The 7,422-nt window shown below is 40.7% G+C and overlaps 1 pseudogene across 1 annotated transcript in view; it reads left to right on the top strand.

The window, feature by feature from the left end:
• Nucleotides 1-7,178, top strand: part of LOC148742417 (delta-1-pyrroline-5-carboxylate synthase-like) — a 21,464-nt pseudogene extending 14,286 nt beyond the window's left edge. Inside the window, exons 7-14 of the transcript XR_015996175.1 lie at nt 252-295; nt 829-1,153; nt 1,471-1,619; nt 2,514-2,706; nt 3,361-3,452; nt 3,824-3,998; nt 4,616-4,711; nt 6,092-7,178. The product of XR_015996175.1 is annotated as a delta-1-pyrroline-5-carboxylate synthase-like (transcript). The remainder of the gene's footprint in view (nt 1-251; nt 296-828; nt 1,154-1,470; nt 1,620-2,513; nt 2,707-3,360; nt 3,453-3,823; nt 3,999-4,615; nt 4,712-6,091) is intronic.
• Nucleotides 7,179-7,422: the final 244 nt, after the last annotated feature.

Below are 7,422 nucleotides of genomic sequence, written 5' to 3'. Positions count from 1 at the left end.
TGTTTTTAGTGATTACAGTGTCTGGTTAAGCCTTTCAGTAACTTCCCCCATTCCCCCCTCCCTCCTGAAAATTTGCGGTAACTCGCGCGTGATGATATTCCAAGTGGTCCAGGTTGATCCTGTGACTGTAAATTTGCACCTTCTTCTCGGGATATACTAGTTTTATAGAATTGCTTGCTGTAATTCTGCTTTCCTTTTTTTCTGCGTAAATGTGTTTTTAGGTTTCTTTTATTAAATCGCTTTTTTCATAGCTCGCAAAGGGGGAAGAGCTCTGCAAGCACTGACCGCTGACCGGGTACGGCTGTGGACTATTGAAAATGCTTAAGGCCGAACAGTTGTATGCTATTAATTTAATTCCATGTTCAGGTCTAGCGTGCAGAGCAGGCGGAATCCTTTTGTGCTGTTCAGACGAACGGAGGCAAACGCGAGGCGAGCGTGAAGTAACACGTTTCTCCCCTCACACGCGACTGGCACTCCGCGCTTGTCTCGCGCTTACCTCCGTTCCACTGATAAACGCCAAACAAATAATGTCTGTTCAGCAGGCTTCTTTGGACCATTTCAAATTATCCAGACTTATAGGCAAAAAAAAATGCACGGAATGGTTGTCGACGAGATGTTTGACCAAAATAACCCAGAATTCCCTTTGGTTGAGGGGTAGTGTTCGGCTTTTGCCAACATCTTCTCTCTCATTGCCTCGGCCTAGGTTTAGAGCACGACTTGAAGCTGAGTCTTCTCGCGCCTCATGTATCATTTCAACATTCAAACGTCACGCGCAGTACTGCAGTTTAAATGATGCGCCTTTGTTTTTCTTTTACGTGTTTTGTCTAGCGGGTCAGAATCATTTACAAATTAGCCGACCTTCTTATCGAACGCAAGGATCAAATTCTAGATGCAAACTTCAAAGATCTGGACTATGCTCGGTTTGAGAGACACTTAAGTGCCCTTATGATGGACAGATTACTTTTGACACCGTCCGTCCAAACTTGAAAACCTTTCTCAGGGACTGAGACAGATTGCGAATTCCTCGCACAACATCTTGTGTCGTGTACTAAAACGAACCAAAATCGCTTATGGTTGAAAGCTGAAACAAGAAACTATTCCAATTGGAGGGCTTCTTGTGATTTTTGGATCTTGCCCAGCTGCTTTAGTGCAGGTACAGCTGTAGTAGGTTTAAATGTTTCTCATCCTATTCCTTACAAAGTATTGTCAGATTTAGAAGTTGACTTACCTGGTGTTTAGATATGAAAAGTATTTGTTCGTGCGTTCGTTTTGTTTTGTTTTGTTTTTTCTTTTTTTGTGTGTTCCTGTTGACTTCTTCTTGATCCAAAGTAATCTGAAAACATAAAAATCCTGCTTTTATAAAACCACGGATTTTGAGCCTTACCCATGGAAAACGAAAGGGATTTTTTCCCTCTGGTTTTGTTTGTTCATGTATTTGTCTCTTCATAAGCTGGAATTTTTTTCTCCAAGGTGGCCTGTTTAGCCATCAGCACAGGCAACGGTTTGCTTCTGAATGGTGGTAAAGAAGCTTATCACAGCAACAGATGTCTTCACAGTCTTGTTGCAGAGGCTTTGTCCATGTACGTTCCCCCCTCCCCCTCCCCCAAGCTGTCAGTTTGGTAAGTTTTGTGACGGTGCTTAAGCTGATTAGTTGACACTAATCCAACATCCTTGTTGTTTTTTCGCCTCAACAGACGTCAGTAAATGTTTACAATTTTTACTGTCATTTGTAGAGAGAGTCAAATAATTTCGTGATAGTAAACCGGCAGCAGTAACTTTTTCTGAAGGATTAAAACATTAAACGGGCCCTTATAAACTTTTCATACATCAATTTTCTGCTCTCAATTTAAACTTTCTATTGACTACCATTGACTGACCTCCTCGCAGCCATTGACTTTGATTCAGAGTTTTACTGCCTTGCAATTCACTTCGCACGCTGAATGTGGACTAATTAGGTTTCAGTATGTCTTTGATGCTCTCAGTAATTACTCAGGGATGAACTTCGCAATTCTTTTGCTTTCCAAAACATGAATAAGCAAAGTGGGTACCCTGTTCCAGAAGTTCTCTCAGACCGCTTTTCGATTGGGTATCGTAAAACAAAACTCAAGTAATCACAAGGAGCCAATGACGGCTCAAACAAAAAAAAAGCAAGCAGTTGAGCGACCATCTCGCCTCTGGTTGTAGTTTTGGATCCGATTGGTCGAGGAAGTGGTACGAGTTTTCTGGACCAATAACAAGGCGCAGTAAATTAAACCAAGATGAAGACAATTCCGAATTTCTTTTCACACTCAAGTGGAAATTTCTCTAATAAATGAGGCGCGATGGTACGAAGAGCGTTGAATTGGGAAGGTTTGGCGTCTACCCTTCTCAAACCTCCTCTCCCTTCTCACCGGCGATCATTTCTCGTAGAAGCCGTGCCACAGATCTGTGATCGAACTCTGTGAGCCGATCACACCCGTGTCAGTCCTTTAGTCTTTATATACTGACTGTGTAAATGTTATTCTTACTGTTAGGTCAGTACTCGAGAAGAGGTCAATCATCTTAATCAGTTGGATGAATACCTGGATGTAATCATCCTTCGAGGCTCCAGTGAGATGATTGAGCGCATTCAGACAGAGCAAAGAAATTCCTGTTCTTGGCATGCTTAGGGAATTTGCCACGTGTATGTCGACAAAGATGCAGATCTTGAAATGGCCACAAAGATTGGTGAGCATTATATAACTCATTATTGTACCTCATGCTTGGTGAAAAAGCGTTTCATTGCCGATTCTGCTCGATTTTTAATTGAAAGTAGTAATAACCCACGGTTGCATTCGTTGTGCTTAACTTCGCTCGGTGATTGGTCCAAAAAACTTGCAGCATTCTTGTAACCAATTATCCTTGATTCGGGTGCGATTAACGCGACAAGAACCCGCATTCTGCAATCTTCAGCGATAACTTCCTTGATACTACTTGTGGTGCTTGTGTGGGGATCAACTTTACCACATGGATTTACTTTACTTCAAGGATCGTGAAATACGAAAATTTTGGCTTTTTTTCCCAAAAACCATTTGATAACTCCCCCTATTCAACTAGATGTTTAAACGCGCAGAACGTATTCGGCCCAGCAAAGCTGAAAATGTTGGTCATCAACGAATATTTACCGAGATCTCATGGGTAATATCCTTAAACCAAACCGTTCTTCAATGGCTTTCCGTTTTGGCTTAATGATTGCCGAGACAAACATTTCGTTGTGGGTGATCATGCTCGTACGGTACATCTGTTAAACGTGATTTCTCGGCATCGATCATCTGTATTTTGGTTGCAGTATACTCTATTCTTCCTTTGTAATAATGGATTCCAAATGTGACTACCTTGCAGCTTGCAATGCTATGGAGACTCTTTTAGTCCACAGGGATCTTATTGGGTCACCATTTCTGGAACACATGCTGAAAGCTCTCAGGGAAAAAGGAGTAAGTTATGAATTTTTGTGTTATTCTGCGCAATTGAATTTATTTTGTTTTTGTTTTTGTTTTTTTCATCGCTCTATGCGTTTAAGCGACAAAATCATGAAATTTGACAAAACTATAAAAACACAGCTTTGAGTGAAATTGAAGTGCGAAGCTGTTTTATTATTATTATTATCATTTTTTTATTATTATTTTTTTCAATCAGAACGCCTTTTTTGTTCGTCGCTAACCTACGTAAGTTCGCTCATTACTCATGCTGGACAAAATGTGCGTCCTTATTAAGACCACCAACTCACCAACTGACCCCGTTCGCTAATTTTGTTCTTATTCCTCGCATTAATTTAATTTGTTTGTTTAATTGATTTTCTTTTGAGGTAATAGTTCACGCCGGACTCAAGTTGGTCAAGACTTTACCGGCTCTGGCCAAGACTACGAAGAAAGAATACAGCGAGTTAGAGTGTACAGTGGAAGTAGTCACAACTACAGAGGAAGCCATTGATCGCATCCATCAATTTGGAAGCTCTCACGCTGTCATTAACACTGATAATGGTAAGAATATCTTACTTAATCTCTTCGTAATCAGGGTTCTTCTCAGCTCTGTTTTGATCACAATGATTTCGCGGAGCTATGACAGTGTGATGAAGATTATATCAGTGTTTTTGGTAATTCCCGTGATATTTAAGAGCTATTCACCGAGTGAGGGGGGCTATGAAGCGAGGTGAATATCCACCGCTAGCTACACGTACAAAACATTAGTCTTTCAATGTTAACGCCACGCGCCATTTTAATTTGCCGCATATGTTGACTAAGCGTTTGCTAAAGTTTTCATTACAACAATTCAACCTCCGTTTGTTTCCAGTATGGGGCATTTCTTTCAATGATTGTAAGGTCCGTTTTTAGAGGTCATTTCTGTTGGCCATCAACTCTACACTGTGATGTTTCGTATGTATGTTTGTTTGTTTGTTTGTTTGTTTGTAGAATCCTTAAAGCGAACCTACGTAAGCTGCGCAACGCAGAAAAATATAGACAGCTTACTTATGTTTTCCAAGTTTCTATGTTATACTACATATTGCTCAGTTCACAAATTTGTAAGCCGCGCAAGATGCATTTATGGTTTGCGTTGTACCGATTACTAAAAGCCCCTTATCAAAATATTTTATTTTTAGAGGGGACTGCTAATCACTTTCTAAAAGCTGTGGATAGTGCGTGTGTCTTCCATAACACAAGCACTAGATTTTCCGATGGGTATACCTTTGGCCTGGGTAAGTATGAAACAGTGTGCTTAGCTATTACAGGAACACAATTGCCGTTAATTAGGTAAAATAAAAGATTCAGTTCGTGGAGCGCAAAATTGATTAGTGACCCAATGGGAGGAGAAATTTGCTTCGGTTCCAGTAACAAGGGTTCTAGTTATGGAGTGTGAAGGGTTAAAAGATTATCCCGAAGGGAAATAAAAATCTTGTCGAATTTTCGGGAGGCTTGAAGCAAAAAAAATGTAACCTGCGACGATCCTTAATTGGTAAAAAGGGATACTATTGCTCATAGATATCAGAGGGCCGGGAAACAGGTTCCAGGCGCGCAACTACGGCAGTTATGGGATTGGATTTCTTATTTTGACACCGTAATGATGATGACTTCCTCCATTCCCAGTGTTCTTCGTGTAGCGTGGCATCTTTCGTATTCTTTTTATGTAATCATTTGGAATTTAGAAGCTTGTAAACCTTTAACTTCCATCATTGACTCGGGGCCCATTTCTCGAAGGTACAGTGAAATTAACGGGCCGGTAAAACTGTTCTGTTTTTGCGGCTACTGTTTCCTATAGGAGGAATATGTTGTTATTCAATGTGGGGTTTCAGAAGATTTGTAAATTGTGCAATAAAACTATCAGCTAAAGGAACAAAATGTACTGGTTAGAGTACCAGAACCTGCGAATCTATTCTCTAAATCTTGATTGTAAAATATGGCTTCGGGCCTGTTCAGTTAATGGGACTTTCGGAAAACGGGCCCTAGAATTTCTCCTTAGGGAATTATTTATTGATCCAATACCAAATTCTCCGAACTAGTTTCATACTATTTGTATGGCTGCCTGTGAGGAGAATTGCTAATGATATCTTGGGAGTGAACGGGCTAATCTAATTAAATACGCATAGGTAGGATTTTTCAAAGGCGGTGGGAAGAGGGATAGGGACGCTGTCACGAATTTCCGCGCTCTTATGTGAAATGGCTCATACTGCGTATTTACGCGTTTGCATTCAAGCGGGGAGAATGACGAACAAGTGGAGTATCTAGCCACGGAAAACATATAATGCCATGACGATTCTTTGGATTTAGGCAGTTTTCCAAAAGTGATTCTGAAGATTTGAATGTTGTTGACCTGAAAAGGTCGTTTTACAAAGGGAGGGGAAATTATGCGCGCATCGGGACTCCTACCTTCCAGGTACACCCGTGAGTCCATTAGAACCTTGAAACCCCGGTATAGCTCCAGTACTTTGCCCGTTTTTCTACCTGTTGATTATCGTGGGTTTTCTTGCCCTGCGTAGGAGCATAGTGTGTCGCAGAACTTGCTATAGGTAGCGGAGATGGGAATTCATCGAGTCCTTTAAAGGTACAGGATACTAAATAAACACCATTATTTTATTTAGGTGCTAAAGTAGGTATCAGCACGGGTCGTATCCATGCCCGGGGTCCTGTGGGTGTGGAAGGATTACTGACCGCTAGATGAGTAATGACTGGCCAGGGACACACAGTGGATGACTTTACTGATGGAGGCCTGCTCAACTATCTTCACGAGACCCTCCCGATTGAAGGCACTCCTCACGATTCTATTGACGAAGAAATGACTTCGGATAATGGCGACAGCGAAGTAATACAGAAATAATTACGTAATGCTTAACGTGTGCTTCAGTTTGCGCACAGTACCCGTTATACGAGTCAATGTTATGCTTTTGATGAGCGTATGTTTTGAAACGTTCCGCCCAAGAACGTATTATTCTGTTGAATTAATTTAACTATTGCTCTCATGCTTGTATCTCAGTTATCCGTTTTTGTTATCCAACTACAATTCGTAGAGGACAAATAACGCCAAAGACGAGTACAAATATCACACGGTATTTGTACTCCAGAAAGCCGGTTAGACAGGTTTTCTTGCATCGCGCAAGCGAAGAATTGGATTAAAGTTACGGGAAAAAAGATGGCGGACAATTTGAATCATATTTCTGACGACAAAGAGTCGGAATGGGATGGCAAATATAGATTAAGTTTATTAGTTGAATCGAACGAAGAAAAAAAAGCTAGACGACCAGGAAACTTTTTCATTTATTGAAGAAAATAGAAACAGGAACACGACAACGCGTCAATTCCGTCCCGCCTCCTGAAGTAACAGTTTGGCGGGTTGGATAATAAATAACTCATTAGAAGTTTGATTGTGTAGTATCGCTGAGTATTTTTACTAAATACGGCACAACTCGTAAAAATACTCAGCAATAATACACAACAAAACGTCTAATAAGATATATATATCTTATTGCCAGACACTGTAAAAATATCACTGACAAGGAACTTTTTTCTCTGTGGATAGCTGAAAGCGGAACTCCATTTTTAAGAAAATAGGAATATTTAAAACTGTTTGGTTGGCTTTGCGTTCGACTTAACGCAATCTTGATACCTTGTTTCCGTTCTTGTGCTCCATGCTCAAGCGATACTGATGAATATACCGTAATAATAACTGTACGTTGACCCCAATAGTTGACTGTCACGTTCTCAGGACAGACTATGCGAAGCAGAAAACGTGACTCTTGATTAAGGATACAAAACTGTACGAGAGTTTTCGTGATAATAATAGTTGTTATATTGGTATTACCGAGATGTTGCTGAGAACCCCGAGAAAGCAAGATATTGGTTTACTTCGTAATTCGGTTCTTAAGTCAATCCCGTGCATTTTCCATGATTGTCCGCGGAGGAAAGGGGCAGCTGA

Source organism: Stylophora pistillata, chromosome 1 (assembly GCF_964205215.1).
Source record: "Stylophora pistillata chromosome 1, jaStyPist1.2, whole genome shotgun sequence".
NCBI classification, from domain to species: Eukaryota; Metazoa; Cnidaria; class Anthozoa; order Scleractinia; family Pocilloporidae; genus Stylophora; species Stylophora pistillata.
Note: the sequence above shows the minus strand (reverse complement) of the source record. Positions and strands in the feature narration are given on the sequence as shown.